Raw genomic sequence first — 27,130 nt, 5'->3', positions numbered from 1 at the left:
AAATGTGGTGTATATATACACAATTAAACATTATTCAGCCATAACAAAGAGGAAAGTCTTGCCATTGGCAATGACATGGATGGACTTGAGGGCAGTACGCTAACTGAATTACGACAGAGAAAGACAAAACCGTATGATCTCACTTACATGTGGGAATCAAAAACAAAAACAAAAACAAACAAACATGCTTGTTCAATAAGAAGATTGATGATGGCCAGAGGTGGCGATGGGAGATGGGCAAATTTTTAAAGAAGGTCAAAAGGTACAAACTTCTGGTTACAAAATAAGTAAATCCTGGGGATGTAACAAGCAACATGGTGACTATAGTTAATAATACTGTATTGCATATTTGAAAGCTGCTAAGAGCAAATCTTGAAAGTTCTCATGACAAGACTGGGTGCCTGGGTCGCTCAGTTGGTTAAGCGTCTGACTCGGCTCAGGTCATGATCTCACAGTTCGTGGGTTCGAGCCCCGCATCAGGCTCTATGCTGACAGCTCAGAGTCTGGAGCCTGCTTTGGATTCTGTGTCTCCCTCTCTCTCTGCCACTCCTCTGCTCATGCTCGGTCTGTCTCTGTCTCTCAACAATAAATAAATGTTAAAAAAAAAAAGTTAAAAAAAAAGTTCTCGGGGCGCCTGGGTGGCTTGGTCGGTTAAGCGTCCGACTTCGGCTCAGGTCATGATCTCACAGTCCGTGAGTTCGAGCCCCGCGTCGGGCTCTGTGCTGACAGCTCAGAGCCTGGAGCCTGTTTCAGATTCTGTGTCTCCCTCTCTCTCTGCTCCTCCCCTGTTCATGCTCTGTCTCTCTCTGTCTCAAAAATAAATAAACATTAAAAAAATTAAAAAAAAAAAAAGTTCTCATGACAAGAGAAAAAAACTTTATAACTATGCATGAAGACAGATGCTAACTAGATTTGTGGGTGATCACTTCGCAACATATACAAATATTGAATCATTATGTTGTACACCTGAAACTAATGTTATATGTCACCTATATTTCAATTTAAAAAAAAAAACCACTTAAACATAGAATTACCATAGGATCTGGGAATTCCACTTTTAGATATATACCCAAAAGAATTAAAAGTAGGGACTCAAAGGGTGCCTGGGTGGCTCAGTCGGTTGAGCATCCGACTTCAGCTCAAGTCATGATCTCACGGTTCGTGGATTCAAGCCCCGCGTCGGGCTCTGTGCTGACAGTTAAGAGCCTGGAGCCTGCTTCAGATTGTTTCCCCCCTCTCTCTCTGCCCCTCCCCTGCTCATGCTCTGTCTCTGTCTCTCAAAAGTGAATAAAGATTTTTAAAAAAAATTTTTTAAGTAGGGACTCAAACAGAAACTTGCACACCAGTGTTCACAGCAGTATTATTCACAATGGCCCAAAGGTGGAAACAATCCAAATGTCCGTCAACAAATGACCTGATAAACAAAATGTGGTATGCACATATAATGGAATATTACTCAGCCTTTAAAAAGAATGAAATTCTGATACATCCTACATGGATGAAACTTGTAAATATTATGCTAAGTGAAACAAGGCAAACACAAAAGGACAAATACTATGATTCCACTTATATGAGGTACCTAGAGTAGTCAAATTCATTGAGACAGCAAAAACTAGACTGGAGGTTACTGGGGACTGGGGGAAAGGGAAAAGGAGAATTATTGTTTAATGGGTATGGGGCTTCTGTCTGGGATGATGAAAAAGTTCTTGAAATACACAGTGGTGACAGTTGCATGATTTTGTGAATGTATTTAACGCTACTGAATTGTAAACTTAAAAGTTATTTGATGTAAGAGACTTTTAAAGATAGAAAATAAACTAAGGGTTGATAGAAGGAAGTGGGTGTAGGATGGGCTAGATGGGTGATGGGCATTAAGGAGGGCACATGTTACAATGAGCACTAGGTTTTGTATGCAAGTGATGAATCACTGAATTCTACTCCTGAAACCAATGCTGCACTGTATGTTAACTAACCAGAATTTAAGTAAAAATTTGAAAAGAAAAAACACAAACCAAAAAGTGGTTTGAATGGTAGATTTTCTGTGTCTTTAACCACAATAAAATAATAGGCGATAGATATTATAAAACTATTATAATTAAACAGTGACTAGGAACAGAATAAGCCAGGAAAAGTGATCATCTATACTGGAGAATAATGAGTGGCATTATTAAGTCTTCAGGAAAAGAAAGGCCATTCTGTAAATTATACTGGACTAATTGGTTAACAGTATGGGAGGAAATTATGTCTCTAATTTCCATCACTTACAAAAATACATTTCAGATAGGCTAAATTGTTTAAGTATGAAAAGCAAAATTTCAAATATTTAAAAGAAAGAAATCTGTATGAGATCAGGGTATGGGAAAGATTACTTCAAAAACGTTCAAAAGCACGGACCATAAAGGAAAATACTAATTAATCTGACTTCATGAAAACAAAGAATCTTTTGTGCATTAAAATAGTAAAACAGGCACCTGGGTGGCTTTGTTGGTTAAACGTCTGACTTTTGATTTCAGCTCAGGTCAAGATCTCCAGGTTCATGGGATTAAGCCCCACCTTGGGCTCAGAATAAATAAACATTTAAAAATAATAAAAAATATATATTTTTTAAAAAAGAAAAAATAATAAAACATTAAAAAATTTTAAAAACAAACCACATACCACTAGAGTATATTTTAATGCATATAACTGACACAGGTTTTCTACCCAGATGTTTTAAATGATTCCCACAAATCAATAAAAAAATATAAAAACATAAGGAAAATATATGAATTGGCAATTAATTTAGAGAAAGATAAAAGCAAAATAAATATATGAAGATAACTCAAATTCAATCAGGTTAAAGCTAAAAACCAAAGAGCATGACAAGGGTAGGTGAGGACATGGGGCATGAGAAACCCGGAGGGGACAGGTGGGAGTGTAAATTAATAAAAGCATTTTAGAGAGTAAGTGAAGACTGCAGGTGTCCCACAATCCAGTAGAGTAGTCGCCCCACATCCATGGGCGATGGGTTCCAAGACCCCCAGTGGATGCTTGAAACCACAGAGTACCAAGTCTTATAACCACGATGTTATTTGCTATGCATACACACCTATAGAAGTTTAATTTGTAAGTGAGGCAGGGTAAGAGATTAACAGCAATCATGACAAAATAGACCAATTAGACCAACATACTGTAACACAAGTTATGTGGATGTGGTCTCCCTCTCTCTCTCTCTCTCAAAATATCTGAAAGTACTGTACTGACCTTCTTGTGATGATGTGAGATGTTAAAATGCCCACGTGATGAGACAAAGCAAGATGAATGATGTGGGCATCATGACCTAATGTCAGGCTACTAGTGACCTTCTGACCGTGCATCAGAGGGGGGTCCTCTGCTTCTGGACTGTGGTTGACCACGGATGACTGAAACCATGGAAAGCAAAACCACAGTTAAGAGGGCACCACTGTATTCCCATTTCTAAATATAACTTTTAAAAAATAACTCATGTGTATACAAGAAGATGTGAACAAGGATGTATATTTCAGCACCATTTGTAACAGTGAAAAAAATACGGAAAAATCTCAATGCTTATGAATAAAGAGTTAAGTAAAACCCATCTTAATCATATGATGAAATATTGTGGAGACATTTAAAAGAGTGCTACCAATAGATGATAGATGATTGATATACTAGGTAGAGCTCAAAAATCTAAGAGTGATGTGAAAATGATATATACATTACTCTACTAAATCATTTATGTAAACTTTTAAGAAATATAACTACAATATTGTGTCTTGCTTATGGATCTATACTTTGTAAATGTATATTTGTAAATGCATGTATGTAAATGTGTTTTTATTTTTCAAAATGTTTATTTATTTATTGAGAGAGAGAGAGAGAGAGAGAGAGAGAGAGAGAATCCCAAGCAGGCTCTGCACTGTTGGTGCACACAGTCTGACATGGGGCTCAATCCCGTGAGCTCATGACCTGAGCTGAAATCGAGTTGGACGCTTAACCAAATGAGCCATCCAGGTGCCCCTGTAAATGTATCTTTAAATGACTAAAACCACACATAACATATTCAGAATAGTAATTACCTGCAGCAGGGGCCAAGGGAGGAAGACAGGAGGACTGAGCCTAGAGGTAATGGTTAAAGGTGATTTTTGCTTTGTTTTATGTTCAATTATTTATTTCTAAAAAAAAAAAAATTAAATAAAAAGTTAAAAACATAAAAAATAAAATGTTAGAGGTTGTGGTGACAGTCTGTGTGTTTGTTGAATTTTATACACATGCACAGACACACATCACACAGACTGACTGCAGTGGCATCCACCAAACAGTGACGGTCCAAATTACTGGGATATTTTTAAGCAGTAGGTAAATTACATAGGAATCTGTCATCTCACTTTATCTTTCTCTGGCCACTTAGGGTCGAGGACACTGATCCCAGCCTCTCATACCTGTCCTACAAAATTTCAAGGGCAAGAATCTGCGATGAAAGAGAAGGACGGACTCCCTGGGTGAGCCTGGGACATTTGAGAATGGACCCAAGTTCAGTTACTGGAACAGTTGTCCAGCTGCTGCTTAAACGGACAACACACTGAAACAAAGGACTTCCTAGTTACTTACCAGTCAGGCTATGGACTCCACTTTTGACTGGAAAACTGACCTTTTTAGGGTTAATATCCTGAATGTCTTCCCTCAGCCCAAACAGCTCTAATCGGGGACAGTGGCCGCTGGGCTTGGCCTGGAGTGAGCTGAAACCTTCCCAGCTTGCCTCTGGGAGTTCTGACAGTTGAGGGCTCAGCACCGCCCTCCGCACTGCGCTTCTGAGATGGGGCTGCCCACATTCCCCGTCCTTCCATGCTCACCAAGTATGCTTTCCTTGCCCTCTGAAGTACCTCCCAGGCTTCAACTCAGCCTAGAAGAAGGATAAGAGAGACTTTCCAAGCTTCAGAGCTAATTCGCTTTTCCTCCGAATGGTGAAAAAAAAGTATGTAATGTGCCTTACTAACAGGTGAACACATGAAGATAAGACCATACCTCACTGGAAACAATGTGAACCTAATGTAGATTTGATAACTGATGATTTCTGCCAATAGCGTCATAGAGTAAGTCATCGGCTCTCAAACTTTAGAGTCTCAGGAACCCTTCAGACTCAAAAAATAACAAAGAACCCAAGGAGTTTTCATCTATGTGGCATATATCTACTGATAATTACCATATTAGAAATTGCACTGGTACAAACATTCCTGAAAACAATCCAGCACTGCTTACTGAAACTAAATACATCAGCCCAAACCTCTGCCATCTACTCTAGGATCAATATACCAAACACACACACACACACACACACACACACACACACACACACACACACACTACAGGGCAAATTCATAAGAAGACACATACAAGACGTACAAGTTCATAGAGGCAGGAACAGTTGGGAATAACCTAAGTGTGAGTAGAGGAAAAAAATAAGCTATGGTATGTGAATGCAATAAAGTAATATGCACCCGTCAGAAGCATGTTATATAAAGTTACATGAATAGGTCCTGAAAACCTAATAGTTTATCAGTTAGCCAAATGAGATTTATAGCACAATATCCTTTACATAAAATTGTAAAACTTATACAAAATAAGTATTATATGCTTTTCAAGGAAATATATTCAAAAGAGGGACGACTAGGGCGGGGGAGAGCATTAAATACATGAGGGAGTGAGGAGTATGGAAATGCTGGCAGGCAGGCAGAGAGAAATCGCTAAGGTAAAATGAAAGAACAAAGATGTAGCCTTTCTGGGCCAATGATTTCGTATTACTAATAAGGAATATGATCAATGAATGACTCCATTCTGAGCACCTGAGATCCTTAAAAAACAAAGCACTTACTTTACATGAGCAGAAACACTGTTGAGACTTCAGTTAGATTAAATGTTTCTTTAAATGTGAAAACCAGGGGCACCTGGGTGGCTCAGTTGGTTAAGCATCCAACTCTTGATTTCGGTTCAGGTCATGATCTCCCAGTCATGAGATCAAGCCCTGAATCAGGCTCTGTAGTGAGCACGGAGCCTGCTTAAGATTCTCTCTCTTTCACTCTCTCTCTCTCAAAAACATACATACATACATACATACATACATACATACATACATACATACATAAAACTATTCATAGGGCATATATAGTAAGTATCCCACAGGAATTTGTGAGTGAGCTGACCTTAAAAGAAACAGTCCATTCTCCTGAATAAGGTTAAACACCATATAATATGAAAGGACAGTTCAAAGAAATGCTGAAAAAAATAAAATTTCTCTGTTGAACAAATATACTATCACGTTTTTCTAAGTTAGGCTGTCCTGGTATTCAGCAGAGTAATTCTAAATTGCATTTCGGGCAAAGTTGTAAGTGCAAGTGAACTACTTTTTAATTAAATATGTGTGAATCTGAAATTCTACACAGATATTTTGTGACATTTTTACAGGATGCAAGATGCTTAAGTACACACAGAAAACTTACAAAACACATCACTTCCGTAACTTCTTTTGATTTTTCTCTGTATTATGCTTTTCCATTATGATATTCCCATAGGTATGTATCCTATATTACATATCTTATACTGTTTGGGAGGCTCTGGAATTACCCGGTTTCCTAAGGAAGAAACCAGAGCAGACCACAGGGGAGCTATAAGCTCTCGTTCATCACCACGTATTTTGAGCACCTCTTATATGTGATCTGTTGTTTTAGACACGATCATAGAGTGATCTACAGGACAGCTTCAGTGGAGAGCCCCACGACGGGTGCAAGGAAAGCTTTCCCAGGCCACTTCCAGCAACCCCATGCCACTCACCAGCAGACAACGTGGACTCTGCAAACCTTCTGTCCTTTTCCAAGCCAGCTCCCACCTCCAATCACATGACTAGATAATGCTCATGAGCATACGTAACACATACAAACATGAAATCGTGGCTGCTCAACTCATGATCCTCCAAGCTGTGATATTTCTAGGGCACTACCCACAAAAAGACCCAAAATCTTGAAATAAACACATTAACACATCCAACTTACATTTCACTATGGAAATATAACATATAGGTAAAAATGTATGGGCATACTCATTAAGCTGTTCAGATCATGAGAATTTCTAATTTGCAAAAAAAAACACAACACCTCACACTTTATGTGAGTTGACATAAACAAAAGTGATTACTGAAATATGGGGCGCCTGGGTGGCTCAGTGGGTTGAGCATCTGACTCCTGATTTCGGCTCAGGTCATGATCCCAGGGTCATGGAATCAGGCCCCATGTCAGGGTTCCACATTGGGCATGGAGCCTACTTGAGATTCTTTCTCTCTCCCTCTGCCCTTCTCTGCTCCCCTGCCTCAAATCAATTTTTTTTTTAAAAGTGATTGCTGAAATAGTCAAAATCAATGATTACAAGAACACTGAGGTTTTCTGCTGTTCATAAGATTACATGACTAAAATAACAGAAGAAAGAGAATGAGCAAATCATAAGTATATCCTGAGTCCCCTGGGCTATGGGGTGGCCAAGTGCTGAGGGGCTTCTCCTTCATGCTGGACAGCTCTTATCACCTCCTAAAGTGGAACAGGCACCTCCCCCCACTCCACAAAAAACAGGTGATACCAGGTTACCTTGTAGTATAGACTTTGCTAAAGTCTTAGGACTAAATTAGAACAGAGCAGGGAGCAACTTGGAATTCAGTATCAGACATCATTGCTCAAGTGTATGAGCAAATGGTCCCCAAGCCATAGCTTCACATAAGGCTAGCCTGGAAGTCTCTCTCCTTAGCCCTGACCTATAGCATCACTGATGAGAATGCTTATCTCCTGGAGAGGAGGGTACTTGGGTCCTGTCTTTGATCCTCAAGTCATGGGCCCTGATCCCTTCTCTGGACCAGCCAGGAAAAGCAAAATGGGGAAAAAAAAAAGCAAGAGACAGTCACTAGTTCAGCAGAAGTGACCTGCCCATGGCCAAGGTAACTACAGGAGCCAACTGTCTCTTCAACTTCTAGTCAATTCTCCAAATACTGTCCGAGTTGTCTTCCCTGGATTCTGTGGAAATAAATGAAGACCAACCAAATGAGAACAGGCAAAGTCCATTTCTTCTGAGCTTGCTCTAGCAACGCAGACACCCACCATCACTCGCACTTTGTCAGGGCTGAAAAGCAGGCAGGAAAGTGATAAATTTTCACAGTGGAGGAGAGGGATGGCTCTAGGTGTGCCCCAACTCAAGGCTGTTGACATGGGGATGTGTAGGCGGGCTTCCAAAAAGTAGGCATCCTATGCAATTGTTAGGCGTGCACATTTGGTTTTTCCCCAGTTGGTCCTAAAGTGGAAGTGGACACAAAAATTGCAGCTCTCAGTTATGAATCAAAGCCTGGTCATCCGGGGGCCAACTGATACAGTAGTTCCTGTTTGGCTTCCGGGGCTGTTACTGGTCTGCCTTCCCACAAGTATGACTTGTAGATAATGGGCTAGCTTCCTGGGCTAGTTGCTGCAGATAGTGGTCAGGTTTCTACTGTTAAATTAGGTCTGGCCATCATGTTTGCATATTCCGCCTCTCAAGTCAAAATTCTCTGGCTCCCCATGGCCTATGGGATCAAGAACAGAGTCTTTAACAGAATACACCGACCCTTCACCAACTGGCCCCTTATCTGGTCTTCCGTCCTGTCCCTCCGTCCTTTCACGTGAGGATCAAGACACTGAACCGTCCTCAGCACATGGAGCCCCTTCACACCGGACTCCTCCACAGGTACAGACCACCTAATACTGCCCTCCCTTGGCAAACCCTCGCTCGGATGTCCCCTCTTCTCTGCAGCCTTCCCTGATCTTCCCGCTGTTCGCTGTGGCCCTCTCCACTCTGCCCCTACCTCTACGTCAGCACTGCCAGCTGGTTATGATTTCTCAGTACACGTGTCTGATCACCAGGCCAGACACTGACTTCCCCCAGGGCTGAGACTGTCTCATGCTTTGTGTTTGGATCTAGCAAGAAGGAGTGCAGTATGAGTTTGCTCAGTTAATGAACAAATAAGCACATTGTATTGATAAGTATCTTGTATGGCTTATTGATAAGTATCTTATTGATAAGTATCTTGTATGGCTCACAAGAAGGCCATATTCCTCTGTAAGGCCGTCTGCCACTGATGGACAGAACAAATATATGGCTCTTTCACACACACACAAAGTGGTTTATTTTTCGTCCTTCCCTTCCTGTGCCTCATCATTCCCAGGGGAATTACATACATGTGAATATATGGTTTTAATCTCTTCCTACCACCACATTTAAGTCATCAGAGTATCAGTTGATGAAGTGATGTCAGCCCTTCATGTGCCATGACAGCTTGCTTCTGAGTCACTACCCTCGTCTCAAATGTGGAAGGTTTGCTTCCCTGAATGAACCTGAAGGGGAACATCTCATGAGTTCGTTGCACTTGGAAACCAGCACTTTGAAACAGAGTTAGCTTCCATCCCCTAAGTCTGTATTTTTCAAGTGGAGCATCACTTATAGCAAATCCTGTAACTGGACGAAGTGTAACGTAAGCCCAGGTGGCGGAAGGCAACCTCTTGAACACACTGAGGAAGAGATAAAGCGGCTCGACCCCATATGCTCCTCCACACCACACCCAGCTTCGAGTCCCTTATCAGCTCTCAATAGGATGCCACGACCACGTGATGGGTTACAGTGGAGAGAAACTGACTGTGAGGCAGGCCGCCCTCCTAGACTGTCCACCGGGAGACTTAATGCCCATTCTCATATGAGTTCGGTAGGACCACCCCAACAAAATGCCACAGACTACATGACTACATGATATAAATCTTATTTTCTCACAGTCCTGGAGGCTAGGAGTCCAAGGTGGTTTCTCCTGGGACCTCTCTCCTTGCCTTGCAGATGGCCACCTTCTTGCTGTGTTCTCACGTGGTCTTTCCTCTGTGGACACACATGCTGGTGGCTCTCTGTGGATTCTAATCTCTTTTGACAAAGGATACCAGTCACAGTGGAGTAAGGCCCACTCTAAAGGCCTCATTTTAACATAATTACTTCTTCAAAGGCCCTATTTCCAATTATAGACACATTCTGAGGTACTAGGGATTGGGACTTCATTATACAAATTGGGGGTGGGGAGAAGGACACAATTCAATCCATAACAATTGTCAAGGGGTCAGGTGTCTCTGATGCTTTAGCAGCCAAGGAGCTTAGTACCAATCAAGGTGCTCATTTTCTGAATCAGGGGCATTTTAAGAGAATCCCCTGACACAAAGAATAGGGAGCTTCCACCTCCAGCCTCTGGGTCCCCAGGCATTGTCACCATCTCTTCTCCAAGGTACCTGGTGGGTAACTGTAGGACATCCTAAGGACTGATCACATTGTCCTCCCTAAGATAAAGCTTGGCTTACTCATCTTTGGTGTCCTGGTTACCATCACAGCTCCTGGCATCTCAAAAAATTACTTACAAATGTACTTTCTTTGCCAACCATGAAAGTGAAGAAAACTGGGGAGGGTGGGAGAACCAGAAGAGGGTGCCACAAGGGAATCAGAGAGGGTGGGCCAGAAAACACTCTACCGTCCCTTCACTTTTGCAGTGACCTCCCTGTACAGAAGCGTTCACTTCCAAGTCACAGCAAGACGCAAGGCAATTTCCAATTTGAAACTGTGCATGGAAAACAACAAAAATGCTAGCTTTCTTAGGATGCTCTCACACTTGTTTAAAACTCATGAGGCTCAAGGTTTAGTGTCTATGTGTTTGACCACAAAAAGGTAGGAACACAGCGCACTCGCCTTACAGGGAAAACCAGCAGTATACTTGCATTGGACGAACCTAACTGTCAGCCTTAGGACACAAAGTGGTCCATGTCAACTCTTTAGAAGTGAAACTTGGAGAAAGATCTGACCAAGAGAAGGTAAAACCACTTAAGGGCAATGGGGGTCACCTGGGTTGTGAGACCTGATGCGAATAATGAAGGAGAATGAAGACAGACGAATGGGCTGGTAAACTCTGAACTGAAATTCTACCTTTCTGGTGAGGACTGGCCGTTGTTATGTAGGGAAATTTGCCTTCAGTTCACTTCCTAGTATTCTCTAGTCTGTACTTTTACTTTAAGCATGCTCTTTCCAGCCTCCCCTTTAAAGACTGCTATGGATTGAACTATGTCCTTCAAAAAGATATGTTGGTGGCCTATGGCTGGTATCTGAGAGCATGGCCTTATGTGGACATAGGGTCTTTGCAGATGTAATCAAGTTAAGATGATGTCATTAGGTGGATCCTAAGCCAACAGAACTGGTATCCTTATAAGAGGGGAAATGCCATATAAAGTCAGAAACACAAAGAGAATGCCATGTGATGATGGACAGGAAGACTGAAGTGACATATCTACCGGCAAGGGAACACCAAGAAATGACAGCCACTGCCAGAAACCAGGAAGAGGCAGGATAGGATTCTATTCAGAATCTCAGATGGAGCCCAGGTCTATGGACACCTTGATCTCAGACTTGCATCCTCCAGAGCTGTGAGAACACATTTCTGTTGTTTGAAGCCATCTGGTTTGTTGTGCTCCAAGAAACTGACACAAAACTTCAGGACACAACAGCTCTAAGGAACTGATATGAGGACAAACGTCCTGGAAGCAATGTCTATACCGGCCAACCTTACTTCATCAACTCCCATGAACCATTCAACTTAATGAAATTTGGCTGCCACCACTCCACAGAAACTGCTTGCAAAGATCACCAATGTCCTACTTGTCAGAAGTTCTGATAGAACCTTCTTAGAACCCATGTCGCTTCTTGGCAGCATCCTCTTCCTCTGCCCATCTCCTAAATATCAATGGTCAGCATAACTCTGTCCTGGTTCCCTTTCTTTCTCATTTGAAGCCCTCCTACTGCTAGAGCCCATCCATTCTTCAACACCCAGGTGATCATCATAACCATGAGAGAAGCCCAAATTCAAATCACCCTAAATCTATTCCACCTTACATTTTCTATTAAGTCGACAAATGGTTTCTACAATCTATCCTGCTGCCAGAAACCGAACATCCTTCAGCTTACTCTCTCTCCACACATCTAACTTATAAACAATTTCCTCTTAAATACCTTCCCATTAGCCATCGCCAAAAGGCTACTGTAAGCCACTTGTTCCTCTCCTGCACTGTTGCAAGACCCTCCCACCTCTAGTTATGCTCTATACCACAATGCTTCTTTCTTTCCAAAATACAAATACGATGCCACTCTGCTTAAAACCACTACTGCCCTTGGGGCACCTGGGTGGCTCAGCCGGTTGAGCATCCGACTTTGGCCCAGGTCATGATCTTGTGGTTTGTGGGTTCGAGCCCCATGTCGGGTTCTGTGCTGACAGCCCGGAGCCTGGAGCCTGCTTCAGATTCTGTGTCTCCCTCTCTCTCTGTCCCTCCCCTGCTCGTGCTCTGTCTCTCTCTGTCTCTCAATAATAAATAAATGTTTAAAAAAAGTTAAAAAACAAACAAACAACAACAACAAAAACACTACTGCCCTCAAAATGGGAGTCCAAGCTCCTTAACAAGAGTGTTCTATGACCTGACCCCTGGTTACTTACCTAATCTTGCCTCTCACCCTCCATGTTCCAATTAGATTAAACATTGAACAACTTTCGGGTCCGTACACACTCAATTCACCTCCTTGCCTATAAACTGTGGCATGTGATACCTCACAGACCGTAATTCCCATAAGGACAAGAACCGTGTCTAATTCAACATTCTATCTCCAATGCCACGCAGTGTGCCTGAAAACTGGCAGGTGTTCAACACTTGTTAAAAATGGGAACGTACTTGTACATGTTCTGCCTCAGAGCCTTCTCAGAAGCTGAAGTGGAAGGCCACGGGTCTGTTCAAACTCTACCTAGAAACATGGGAGAAATGCTGTTTCCTCTGCTCCCCAGACCCTGCCACCATGCCCCCGCTAAGGGCAAACCTTTACCACTGGCAGAAAGCAGACTTGTATCCTTCAAACAAGTAGTTCAAGAAGACATGTGGAACATTCCCGGTGGAATGGAGTTCCCACTGACCACAGTAGTGACCCTGAGAACAAACACACTGTTACAGTGGCTGTTCCTCACTCCATCACTGTCTCCTTATCCCCACCCCTCACTCACACTTTGTAAGGTGTTAGCCAATGGTTCAGCAGTTGAATCTGTAATACTTTGAAAAAAAAAATCCACATTTGGAGCTCTGTTAAGACTTGCAGCTTAAAATAAATTCAGGGGCGCCTGGGTGGCTCAGTCGGTTGAACGTCCAACTTCAGCTCAGGTCATGATCTCACAGCTCATGGGTTTGAGCCCCGCGTCGGGCTCTGTGCTGATGGCTCAGAGCTTGGAGCCTGCTTCGGATTCTGCGTCTCCGTCTCTCTCTGTCCCTCCGCCACTCACACTCTGTCTGTCTCTCTCTCAAATATAAATAAACATGTTAAAAAAATTAAATTCAAATGTTCAGAAACTTTAAAAATGCACTCCTGGGTAACTTGAGTTAAATGAGAAAATAAATAAGAAATTATAAACTGTTTAGGATAACCATTAGCGAATGAAACGTCCTTGGTATCCAAACCTGTGGCTATAGCAATCTTTAGGTCTCGACAGTTCACCACTGTAAGTAGTGGGTAGAGAAATCTTTATTGATAGAGTAGGATCTGAGCTGGTTTTCCCAAAATAAATATATTATCAAAGCCCTTACCCCCAGAAATCCTCCTCACTGGTTTACTGGGGCCAGAGTAAGGACCTCCAACACTGAATCTAGGAAGAAGAATCTAGAGATTGGGTTGACATTTGATGGTCTGAAATTAAAATCATAATGACATCAATAAAGACTCTATGATGCATAATGATGCACCTTTCCACTGACTACATGTAAGAACTACTCAATAGTGATTAACAGTATGTACTTGGAAATAACACATCCCTGAGTCCAAATCCCAGCCCAGCCACTGATTTTGCAGCTTTGGGCAAGTTTTCTTAATTTTTTTCTGAAACCCAATTTCCTCATCTATATGCTGAAGATAAGCTATTGCTATGAATTGTTACAAATATTAAGATTGAATATGTATAGCATTCAGCCCAGTTTCTGATACATATACATTGATTAAATAATATTTATTGTTATTACATCTCATTTCATCTCTCCAGAAAGGTTAAGTAAATTGCCTAAAAAGGGAGAGCTAGAATTAGAGCCAGGCTCCTGAATCAGTCTTGACTTCATGGGTTTTTTTATACGTTATGATTTCTAAACCCAGTACAACACAAATTTGCTCACAATGCTAAACATATACAGCCAAGTTTTTTTCCTTTTGTTTCTTTTCACTTGGCTCGCCTTATAACCACACACAGATTATGAAGCTTATCCAATTCTCACAGTGCATGGAGAGCCAGAGCGAGCAATTAACTTCAACATTCTGGAGCCAACACTGACACTGATAGGCTAATGTTGACCTTGTGACCTTGATAGGCACATTATCGGTTTATATTCCTATCCCTGACAAACAACACCAAACTGATTTTGGTTCCCGGCAAAACCTGGATAGATAGGCTGGAGCCACCCTACTCAAGGTCACTAACTCATTCTCTGTATCATCAAACACAAAGTCAAGAATGACACAGAGGGAAAATAGGACAAAACCAGTATCAATGAACTCCAGGTTGTATGGATTCAGAGATCTATCAGTTCTCTGAATCAATGCTAAGTATTCGTTTCCTGTGGCTGCAGTAACAAATTACCACAAACCTCGTAGCTTAAAACAACAGAAATGTATTCTCCCACAGCTCTCGAGGCCAGAAATCCAAAATTAGTTTTAGTGAACCAAAAATCAAGGTGTCCACACGGCACCTTGCTCCCTCTGGAGGCTCTAAGGAAGAATCTGGTCCTTGTCCCTTCCAGCTTCTGATTGCCAACATTCCTTGGCTTGTGGCCATACCACTCCAATCTCTGCTTTTGTCTTCACATGGCCTTCTTCTCTTTTTTCTGTGTCCAATCTCCCTCTGCCTCCCTCTTAAAGGATTGTATTTAGGGCCCACGCATCCGATCCAGGATAACCTCTCCCATCTCGAGAGCCTTTTTGTTTTTTAATCACAGCTGCGAACTCTTTTCTAAATGAGATAACTAACATTCACAGGTTCCAGGCATTAGGATGTGGCTATCTTAGGGAGTGGGGTGCATTTTTCAGCCTGCCACAATGGGCTTGTACTTCCTAAAACGCAGCATCTAAGTAATCCATCAGTCTTGCTTCTAAGATGTAAAATGGGCCCGCCTAATCACAAATCTACATTCTTTCCCAAGATTTAACCGGAAATACCTGAAGACTCAACCATGATCCCGAAAAGAGCTGAACTTTTGCTCCTATGGTTCTTCATGCAACAGTGCTGGGTGTCTGGTGAGTTGCCCCTGTGCAACCATTTAATACTTGCCCGATGAGTCTTCTCATACATACACCATTGATTGCCTTCGTTTCCTCTAGCACGATAATTAGTGGAAATAATACATTATGGGGAATATACGGCCTTAAGAAGAAATTTTTGCAATGCGTAGCTAAAAAAAAAAAAAAAAAAAAAAAAAAAAAAAAAAAACAGAGCAAATCTCGTAAAGGGCCTCTGGGAAAGTAAAGCTGTCCCCTGTACAGCCTTCCAGAAGCTGACCCTCCAAATAGGGAGATAAAGCGGGAACACAAGCACCGACAACACAAGCTGCCACGGAACGAACGCAGGGCTCGCTTTTCCCAGTGGCCGGTGATGCGGGAAGCCATCCTCTCTGCTTCTCGCTCTTCCCCCAGCCCCCGGCCACAAACAACCCCGTGAGAGAAGTGCTGGCACTCGCCCCGCTCACAGATGAAGTGGGCGCCAGGAGGCCAGGTCGTCAGCCAGTCACCGGACTTGAAGTGACCCAGCCGCGCTGCCGTGTCCCCAGAGCGCCCAGCCACTACCTCTCTCGCGCCCGCGTTTCTCTGCAGAGGGCTCGCAGGGGGCCCCGGTGCGCTAGTTCGGACGAAGTGCGGGACAGGGATGTCGTGGGCGGCCGGGTCCGCAACCTGGCGTCACACCACACGGCCGGCTCGGGGGACTGCGCCCAGCGCGCGCTCCAGCCGGACTCGGGGCCGCGCCCGCCACCGACGCACCCGCGGCTCGGCGGCCTTTGAGCCTCGGCTAGGAGGCCGCGCGCGCACACGCTCACGCTCACGCAAAGGCGCGCACGCGCACACCGTCAAGGGCGAGACCCTGAACTGCCGGAGCTTTGGAGGTGGGCCTCCTGGGCCGCCGTTGTCCGCTCGGCCGGGCGACACCGACGGTCGCGCGTGTCTTAGCCCTATGCTCCCAAATGTGAGCCGCGCTCTGGGTGTGCTGACGCTCCGTCCTCGGATCACCGCTTGCAGACCGCAGAAGAGGGCGGAAGCGTCAGGTTTCTGTCCCCTGCGCCTTTTTTTCTCACCCGCCCACCGCCGACCGGACCTTCGCGCCGCCGACTTCTCCAGAGCTTCGCCGGGTCTGAGGTTCGGGGTGCGTGCTGTCTCTGCAGCCCGCCGAGCCACGGGCCTGAGGACAGCTTGTGCTGCACCATGGGCACCTCTGGCCCTGGCTGCAACGCGGGGGATCCCAGCCTTCGGACTGGAAACCTGGCAAGAAACAATACGACGGAAAAAAGATCTCGAAACTTAAGCCGGCTCAGAAAAGGTGGTTGTTTGGTGGTCATACGGGTCTAATAGTCTTGGGGATAGTGGAGTATGAGAGTTCTTGGGGTGTCCGGTGTAGCTGGTAAGAATGTCAGGCCGCGAACTCTGGTGAGCAAGAAATATCGAGCCTCTTAATATTCTGGATCTCAGTTAATTTCTGACTCCTCGGGAACCACAGCCAGTCACCGTTTTCTGCTCCCATCTAATCGGCTGGTTACAAAATAAAAATTACCCCAGTCCTTCTTGGGGTTACCAGGGATTAGACCAAATTCTGACCTGGTGGGGAAATTCATGGTTTAGTTGCCTACCAAAAGACACATTGCCAGTAGGTGACAGGATTCACACCCAGCATTCCTGGACTCCAGAGGTTGTACTCTCAACCAAGATACTAGATCTCTTTCTGAGATGTTTAGCCTCAGCCCTGTTTGAAACCAGGTTGGATCACAGTGCTCTGAAGCATAAAGGACACTGGACCAGAAGTCAGAAGGTGACCTAAAACAAGACTCTATAGTTCTCTGATCTTCAGTTTCCTCTGGATGAAATGGGGTTAACGTCCAAGGTCCAGGAATTCTGGGGAGGGTAACTGTTCGTTTGAAGGCCACCCTCCAGCTCATCCTAATGATGGCTCCTGGCCGACAGCTTTTCAAGCATAGGTGCAGCAGCTCCAAGGTGAAGTGGCCTTATTGATGCAAAGCTAGATTCTATACCACTCAACTGGTACACAAGGACAGGTGAGAAATGCTAATGGTGCAAAGGAGGCAAAGGAGGGAGCTACCCACTCCCTCCACTCCCTCTCCACCTCCCCTCAGACATAGACAATGTAACTGTGCCACATGGGAAGAGAGGTTGACTCTTGAGACAATGAGTCTAGTCAAAATGCTACTGATCATTTCAGAGAGAACCCTCACATCATATATGATTACCAGCTCCTCCTGGAATTAGCAGCAGTCCAGCTGAATTTACATTTCACTTTCCAAAACAAATGTAACCAAAAGAAGAAGAAGAAAAGGAGAAGAAGAAGAAGAAGAAGAAGAAGAAGAAGAAGAAGAAAGAGCAGGACCTTACAGGCACTGCTTAGGCACATTCACTGACTTCCTTGAAGCTAGAGGCCAGTGACACACAAAAGTGTAGACGTGGGCAAGTTTTAAGTGAAATCTGTAGCTGTTCTCTCCCTCTCTGTGGGGGCCTTAGTTGGCAAGTCAGAACAGATTTCTGAAGAGGGTTCTGGTTGTGTGAAAACTGATTTGCAGACAAAGGCTTGCACTCCCCTGAGGTAAGAGGGAGTTTTCTTAAATTTAAGATATAATCAAAATGGTTCCTATTGTAACAGACCCTTGGATGCAAATGAACAGCTTTGCTCAGTCACTCAAATGGCAGGCTCATTTAGGCATAAAAATCAATCGCTGTGTTATTTATGTATATGTTCATGTGAAAATTTACATTTCATTCCAAATAGGAAATAGAGATTTTAAATTGCTTCAGTTTGGACATTTTCACCTAAAATCCAAAGTATGCAGAAGGGAAATTCCATTTAAAGGCAATTTGAATGAATGGATGGATGGATGGATGGATGGACGAATGAATGCAGTTGCCCCAATCTTATAGAAACCCTGCCTCTTTTCACTTCTGGGCCCTTTTATAGGCTCCAGGGAATAGGAATTCACCTAGCCTATCCCCCAGAACTCTTGGGTAATGGAAATTTAGGCTGAGTTCTCGACAGATCATGTTGACCCATTCTGATCTTTCAACTCACTGGAGATAGGGATTTCACAGTCTACTCCATAAACCACCTCCGTGTTTAATAACCCTCATCTTTGGAATTGTTTTCCTGGTTCTAATCCAGTCCCTCCTCCAACAATTTAGCATTACGGAACCTTAGATCTAGAAAATAACCTTAAAGGTTGTTGTATTAGTTTTCCAACAAATTTAATGGATTAAAACACACAATTTATTATTTTCCAGTTCTGTACATTAGAATTCCAACAGAAGTCAAAAACTCAACACAAGTCATAAAAGTCAAAGTGATAGCAGGGATGAGTTCCTTTTTGGAGGCTATGTATGGAGGCAGGGTGCTCTTTTCTTGCCTCTTCTACCTTTCAGAAGGTATTCCTTGCTTTATAGCCCCCTTCCTTTCTTCAAAGCCAGAAATGTTGTGCCTCTCTACCTGTTATTCATATCATCCTTTGACTGTGACGTCAGCCAGGAAACATTATCTGGTTTTAAGGACGTGTGATTAGATTGTTCCCTCTATAATTCAGAATAATCTCCCCATTTTAAGGTCCTTACCTTCTTCACATGTATAAAATGCCTTCTGCCATGTAAGATAACACTCAAAGGTTCTATGAATTTGGACATAGACATTGTTGGGGGTCATTATTCTACTTACCACAATCATCACTTCTAATTCTTTTCTATAAGAAGGAATTCCCTGATGGATGCTCCTCTAATCTAAATACTTCCACAGATGGGTAGGTTATTACTTCACCAGGCTGCAAAGGGTAATAATGTTGACCAACCCTAAATGTCAGAATATTCTTATGTTCAGTCCTTGTAGTTCCCATGCATAGTTGTCTTAAGCACAGGAGAAAACCTAAACCAGTATCCCCACTTATACAATCCACCATATGAAGTTCTTAAAATAACAGAAGACAGCCAGAAGTTTTCCCTTTTATTCATTAGTTGAACAAATTGAATACCTATTGTATGTGGGTGCTATTCTAGGCACCCACAGTGATTAATCAGCCAGCCAAAGTCTCCAATCACATAATGCATTTCTTCTAGTAAAAGAAACAGATGGATAATCCAATAGACAACCTTAGCATCACCTTGAATACCACCCAAGGGTATCAAAATAATTTTTGAAAGAATTTGATATATATTAAAAAACATCATCTGTTTAGCCGACCTGATACTCTATATGGAAAACCCAAAAGATTCCCCCCAAAAAATGCTAGAACTGATCCATGAATTCAGCAAAGTCACAGGATATAAAATCAATGCACAGAAATAGGTTGCATTCCTATACACCAACAATGAAGCAACAGAGAATCAAGGAATTGACCCCATTTACAATTGCACCAAAAAACATAAAATACCTAGGAATAAACCTAACCAAAGAGGTGAAAAATCTATACACTGAAAACTATAGAAAGCTTATGAAAGAAATTGAAGAAGACACCACACAAAAAGGAAAATATTCCATGCTGATGGATTGGAAGAACAAATATTGTTAAAATGCCAATACTGCTCAAAGCAATCTACGTATCAATGCAATCCCTATCAAAATAGCACCAGCATTCTTCACAGAGCTAGAACAATCCTAAAATTTGTACAAAACTAGAAAAGACCCCAAATAGCCAAAGCAATCCTGAAAAAGAAAACCAAAGCAGGAGGCATCACAATCCCAGACTTCAAGCTGTATTACAAAGCTGTAATCATCAAGACAGTATGGTACTGGCACAAAAATGGACAGGCAGATCAACGAAACAGAATAGAGAACCCAGAAATAGACCCACAAATGTATGGTCAACTAATCTTTGACAAAGAGTAGGAAAGAATACCCAATGGAATAAAAACAGTCTCTTCAGCAAATGGTGCTGGGAAAACTGGACAGAGACAGGCATAAAAATGAACCTGGACCACTTTCTTCACACCATACACAAAAATAAACTCAAAATGGATGAAAGACCTAAATGTAAGACAGGAAGTTATCAAAATCCTAGGGGAGAAAGCTGGCAAAAACCTCTTTGACCTTGGCCACAGCAACTTCTTACTCAACACGTCTCTGGAGGCAAAGGAAACAAAAGCAAAAATGAACTTTGGGACATCATCAAAATAAGCTTCTGCACAGCAAAAGAAACAATCAGCAAAACTAAAAAGCAACCGATGGAATGGGAGAAGATATTTGCAAATGACATATCAGATAAAGGGTTGGTATCCAAAATCTATAAAGAACTTATCAAGCTCAACACCCCAAAAACAAATAATCCAATGAAGAAATGGGCAAAAGACATGAATAGACACTTTTCCAAAGAAGACGTCCAGATGGCTAACAGACACATGAAGAAATGCTCAACATTACTCATCATCAGGGAAATACAAATTAAAACCACAGTGAGATACCACCTCATTCCAGTCAGAATGGCTAAAATTAAAAACTCCGGCAACAACAGATGTTGGCAAGGATGTGGAGAAAGAGGATCTCTTTTGCACTGCTGGTGGGAATGCAAACTGGTGTAGCCACTCTGGAAAACATTATGGAGGTCCTTCAGAAAGTTAAAAATAGGACTACCCTATGACCCAGCCGTTGCACCACTAGGTATTTATCCAAGGGATACAGGTGCGCTGATTCATAGGGTCACATGCACCCCAATGTTGATAGCAGCACTATCGACAACAGCCAAAATATGAAAAGAGCCCAAATGTCCATCGACAGATGAATGGATAAAGAAGATGTGGCATATATATAATGAAGTATTACTCAGCAATCAAAAAGAATGAAATCTTACCATTTGCAACTATGTGGATGGAACTAGAGGATATTAATTAACATCCTCTAATATAAAATTAGTCATCATATAAAATAATGAGTAATTTTCCATTAGCAAAATTTGTTAGAGAAAGACAAATGTATGATGTCACTCATGTAGAATCTAAGATGCAAAACAGATGAACATAAGGGAAGGGAAGCAAAAAGAATATAAAAACAAGGAGAGGGGCAAAACATAAGAGACTCTTAAATACAGAGAATAAACTGAGGATTTCTGGAGGGGTTGTGCGTGGGGAGATGGGCTAAATGGGTAAGGGGCATTAAGGAAGACACTTGTTGAAATGAGCACTGGGTGTTATACATAGGGGCTGAATCACGGGAATCTGCCCCTGAAATCATTACTGTACTATATGCTAACTAACTTGGACGTAAATTAAAAAATAAATAAATAAAAATTTTTTAAAAAATAAATAATATTGTGTTCATTAAAAAAATGTTTTAATATGGCTAATTAAGTAACATGAAATATGAAAAATGTAAACTCTCAGTGATCCTAACAGTAAGCGGCTAAAAACAACAACAAAAAACAATGTCCACAGCTATACAAAACAATTCGTTAGTAACCATTCGAGGTACTGAGATATCAAGTCCTTTGTCTGAAAGCAGACAACTAAAAAAAAAAGAAACATTTATCCTAGTTTTTGTGTACAAATGCAGCAGCCCTAGTTGATTAAAGAAAATGTTTTACACAAAATGTGGAAAATATTAATTAGAATGTCAGCTTTTTACAACATGTAATGAATGATCTCACTCAAGCACAGGTCATCAATGAAGGAAACCATTAGATGAAAGTGTGATGGGAACTTCATGGTGGAAAGATCGGCTGTCACCACCTGATCCATCAAGCCATAACTGTGATTAATCGTGCTTCCAAAGATGGTCCCAATGACATCGCCCATCCCTTTTCCTAATGTGACCTGTGACCACCCCATCAAGAGCTAGAGTCTCTTCCCAGTCATTTTGATTTAGACTGGTCTTATGGCTTGTTCTGACCAATGGAATGAGGTGGAAGTCATGCTATGTGTCTTCCAAGGCTGGGCCTTCAGAGACCTGCAACTTTTGGCTTTATCACTTCGAACACACCCTCTTCAAAGCCAGTTGTCTCATAAGACAACCCAGAGACCATTGTGCCATAAGGAAGCCCAAACTAGCTATGTGAAAAGAGAGGCTGCATGGATGAAAGCTGATGAGCCAGACATGAAACCTTGTTGCACATACGACCCCAGCGCAGCCACGAGCTGAATGCTGTAGAATGAATGATCCCAGCCAATGTTGTATGGATGATCAGGAAAAACTGCTCAGCCAAGCCCTGCCCAAACCATTATATGTGGAATTGTAAGCAAATAAAAGGGTTATTGTTTTAAGCCAAAACAAAAAACAAAAAAACTGTCTAGCAATTATGGTGGGGCAGGTAAAACTGGTTAGACCTTTATACATGTATTTTATATTTTAGAATTGTTTACATGTTTAATAATGGAAGAACACCAAAAGCTTTACAGAGCCACAGTCCTCTGAAGGTCTCACTCTAGCCCTGAGGGAGAAATAGTTGTAAGTGAAGCAGAACAGTTTCAATTAGAGTAATCAAAGATGGCTTCCTGGAAAAAAGTAGAGCCTTCCAAGATGACCTTCCAAGATTTCAATAAGCAAAGACTAGGCAGGGGACATTCTGTAGATTCCTACTGACACCATGGAGCCAGATGAGAGGGAGAATTGGGGCAGATAAGCCTTTTAGTTTGGGCATATGGCTGAAGATAGGGTGTAATCTGGATGTTTTATTCTAGTGGTTAAATAGAAGTCTTCTTAAAGGCACAGAGAAGACTAGGAATTCAGTGGCAGTGGAATAGCACACCTCTGGCATCTCCTCATACTACCTGCAAAGATTCTGTAAAGCAAGAAAGAACCAAAAGTCAGACATAGAGGATAAGCAAGGCACTTGGAAAGTTGGACTCCCCAGTCCAAAGATATTTTCTCACATAGTCAGTGGCACATTGGAATGGGGAATTCTGACTCTGTAATGCCCAAAAGGAAGGTTAACTCGAGCCAACAGATGGTCTCTTCAGAAATAACATGAAGGTGGGACACTGGGGTGGCTCAGTCGGTTGAGCACACAACTCTTGATCTCTGCTCAGGCCATGATCTCAAGGTTCATGAGTTCAAGCCCCACATCGGGCTCAACACCAACAGTGCAGAGCCTGCTTGGGATTCTCTCTCTCTGCGCCTCTCTCTGCGCCTCTCTCCCCGGCTCTCATTCCCCAGCGCTCTCTCTCTCTCTCTCTCTCTCTCTCTCTCTCTCAAAATAAATAAATAAATAACTTAAAAAAAAGACGTTCATTGGACTGAGTTATCTGATGACACAACTTCTCCATTGTTGGGAAAGTGATGCATTTTGTAATTAACATTTGAGGTCTCTCCTTCAGTTTGGCTTTCTTCTTAGAATGCTTTGTTGCCAAATGATTGTTTAAGTTTGTATATATATTTTAGGCATGTTTGCCTTTAAGATTCAGAAGGATTCGGACTTTTGTTTGGCTACAGATTAACGTCAGTCATAGGTCTGAAGACCTTCTGAATGATTGCTGGAAGTGTTTCTGGCATTGTTTTGTATCCTGTGATGATAATCTTGCTCTCAGTGTTTCCTGTTTTTAAATTTTGTTGGGTCCCTAAGGGGTATGCTCACTTGAAATTCCAAATCCCAATATAAGTGAGCAGGGTCTAAAATGAGAACAAAAAGGTAGTGTAGTGCTAGCATCTGACATAGCAGTCATAGCAGTATAACATTGGTGTCTTATTCTTTCTTGGTTCTCTGCAAAGTTCTGGAAAACTCTGATCGCTCCCTTCTGTTACTACGTCTATCACGCCAGGGAACTTGGGCACAATGAGTAGCAAAGACCAGTGGTTCCCATTCCTGTGGGGAAAAGTGTAATCTTGCTGGGGCAACCACCTAGGACTCGGTTTCTTTCCTTATTTGTACAGAGGTTTGGCTGTTTAAAGATGTAACATGATTGAGACAATTCAAGTGAACCAAGCCCTGCTCACTTAATGTCTACAAATACCACGGAAAATATTCCAAATGTCAAAGTGTACTCTCATAGAGAAAGTTGTTTCTTGGAGACAGCTCCAAAGTTGACAGGTCTCAGATATGGCCTCTACAATGTCAGATACTTACTGACATTGTAGCTTTACACAGTGGGTGGGAGCTGAGAAAACTTGTTTGCAAGCATATGTGAGATACTCCAAGGAGTTTCATAGAAAGAAGCAAAAACCTTCTTTGAGAAGAGCTGGAGATCATGCTAGTGAAAGTGAGGGCTGTAAAAAATGGTTTACTACTGTTAATTTTATCTGATCTGTCATTGTTCACTACTTCTCTTACCCAAAAGATGTCACGGCTGGTGGATTCATGGGTTCTTCATCATCATCATCATCATCATCATCATCATCATTATCACCACCAACATTTTAATTCATTGTTCATTTAGTATGAAACAGAAAAATCCAAAACTCCAAAGGATTTTCATATGGTGATATGAAAGGTCAGAGAACTAGAGTGAAGATCTACGAATTCCTTTTCTGAGAATACAGAATCATTATCCAGCTCCAGTGTTCATGAGGCCAAGCTTCATTAAAGTATGCCATAAAGCTACAGTATTAAAAAGCTTATAGTGGGGCACCTGGGTGGCTCAGTCGGTGAAGCATCTGACTTTGGCTCAGGTCATGATCTCGGGGTCTGTGGGTCCAAGCCCGGCATTGGGCTCTGTGCTGACAGCTCAAAGCCTGAAGCCTGCTTTGGATTCTGTGTCTCCCTCTCTCTCTGTCCCTCCCCCACTTGTGCTGTCTCTCTCACTCTCAAAAATAAATAAACATAAAAATTTTTTAAAAAGCTGGTAGAGAAATATATAATGTTCTGTGGAACATTACGCTCTATTTAGACCTCTCTTTCAAGTAGGGGGGAGGAGGTGATGTATTGGGTATATTATTAAATGCATTGTGTTAAATAATTGGCCCTGTTCAGGGGAAATGGTTAAGGTATATTCTTATCTCCAACCATTCATAAAAATTAATTCCAGATGGATTAAATATGTAAATACATCCATTCACTAAATACATATGCATTAAGACATTACCATGTTCAAGGAGGTAGTAAGTCAGACAAGAATCTCAGTTCTCATGGAGGCTACATTCTAGTGCAGACTGACAGACAGTAAGCACTTTAGTAGGGATATGTATTATGGAGAAAAACAAAGCAAGCAATGGGAATAGAGATTGGGAGTTTGCCATTTCAAATAGGATGCTTAGGGACGGCAACACTACAAAGATGACATCTGGGTAAAGACTTAAGTAAGGTGAAAAAGTTGCCATGCGGTAATGGAAGGGGGACGTTCCAGGCAGAGGTAGCATTTAATAGAAAGCCCTAAAATGGGAGTACACTTGTTTCAGAAATAGCAAGGAGTGGCTGATGTGACTGAGCACAGGAGAGAATAATGGGAAATGAGGCCAGAGCGGTAGCCAGAGATGGAAAGTTTAGCCATTATAAGAACCTTGGCCTTTTCAAGTCAGATAGGAAGTAGCAGGGACTGATTTTAATTTTAATGGAATCCATTTTTTGTTTTGGAAACAGAGTCAATGGAGGCAAAGTCAGGGGCAGGGAGACGTGTTAGGAGGCTATTGAAGTCCTCCAGCTGAAAAGAGAGCAATGGCTGGGACCGGGATGGTAGTAGTGAAGGCAGTGAGAAAGGGTTGTTTCTGAATATACGGAAGGCAGAGCCAAAAGGATTTGCTGATGGGTCGGATGTGCAGTCCGAAGAAAAAGAGGAGTCAAGGATGATAAGGCAGGTAAACTCAAAAATGGCCCCCAGGCACTACCTCCTGGTAACCGGGGCCTTTTGGAATCCCTCCTCTTGAGTGTGGGCTGGACCCAGTGTCTGCTTCTAACCCATAGAAGGCGACAAAGATGATGGGATGTCGCCTCCATGAGTAGGTTACATAATAATGTGACTTCTGTCTTATTAGCCGACTCCCTCACCTTCTCAGCCTGCATGCTTTCATGAAACAAGTTGCCATGTTGGGGAGGCCATGTGGCAAGGGACTGAGGGCGGCCTCTGGCCAATAGCCAGCTGGGAATGGAGGCCCCGAGTCCAACAGCTATAAAGAGAAATACTGTCAGATTTTATTTCTTTAGGGAAAAAATGCATAAACAAAGTTTTAAAAAATTCATCGAGAAATAGGAATTTATAACACATATAATCAACAAAGAAGTAATATCAGTAGGACATATTTGCAGTATTACATTTTAATATTTTAACTTCATAATATATCTAAAGTAATAAGAAAAATATTATAACCCAATAAATACAAGCTCAGTGAATATATGCAAATGCGTAACAATACAAGCAGGCAATTCACAGGGAGAAAATATGACCTATAAATACATTAAAAGATGCTTAGCCTCACTAATTAAAAAAAAATGCTAATTCAAACAAAAAAATACCATTTTTTCCTGCTTACAACTCTATAAAGTAGGTACAGGCATACCTCCTTTTATTGCACTTTGTAGATATTACATCTATAAATTGAAGGTTTGTGGCAATCCTGCATCAAGTAAGTATGTCAGCATCATTTTTTTCCAGCAGCATTTGCATGTTTTGTCTCTATGTCACATTTTGGTAATTCTTGCAATATTTCAAATTTTTTCATTAATTGTATTTGTTATAATAATCTGTGATCAGTGATTACAACTTACTGAAAGATGATGGTTACCATTTTTTAGCAATAAGGTATTTTTTTTTTCAACGTTTATTTATTTTTGGGACAGAGAGAGACAGAGCATGAACGGGGGAGGGGCAGAGAGAGAGGGAGACACAGAATCGGAAACAGGCTCCAGGCTCTGAGCCATCAGCCCAGAGCCTGACGCGGGGC

At 42.1% G+C, this 27,130-nt stretch overlaps 1 protein-coding gene across 5 annotated transcripts in view; it reads right to left on the bottom strand.

The window, feature by feature from the left end:
• Positions 1-16,091, bottom strand: part of LOC112860863 (phospholipid-transporting ATPase IB-like) — a 216,029-nt gene extending 199,938 nt beyond the window's left edge. For 3 of the 5 annotated variants that reach the window (XM_086714937.1, XM_086714959.1, XM_086714965.1), the window contains exon 1: positions 15,928-16,091. The gene's annotated coding sequence lies outside the window, so the exon portion shown is untranslated. Of the gene's footprint in view, positions 1-4,076; positions 4,158-4,648; positions 5,187-15,927 lie in introns of those variants that run through there. The other 2 variants (XM_086714943.1, XM_086714950.1) reach the window with 2 other exon arrangements.
• Between the last annotated feature and the right edge of the window lie 11,039 nt (positions 16,092-27,130).

The sequence above is a fragment of the Puma concolor genome, chromosome A1 (assembly GCF_028749965.1).
Source record: "Puma concolor isolate L17-30 chromosome A1, mPumCon1.1.hap2, whole genome shotgun sequence".
In the NCBI taxonomy this organism is placed as follows: Eukaryota; Metazoa; Chordata; class Mammalia; order Carnivora; family Felidae; genus Puma; species Puma concolor.
Note: the sequence above shows the minus strand (reverse complement) of the source record. Positions and strands in the feature narration are given on the sequence as shown.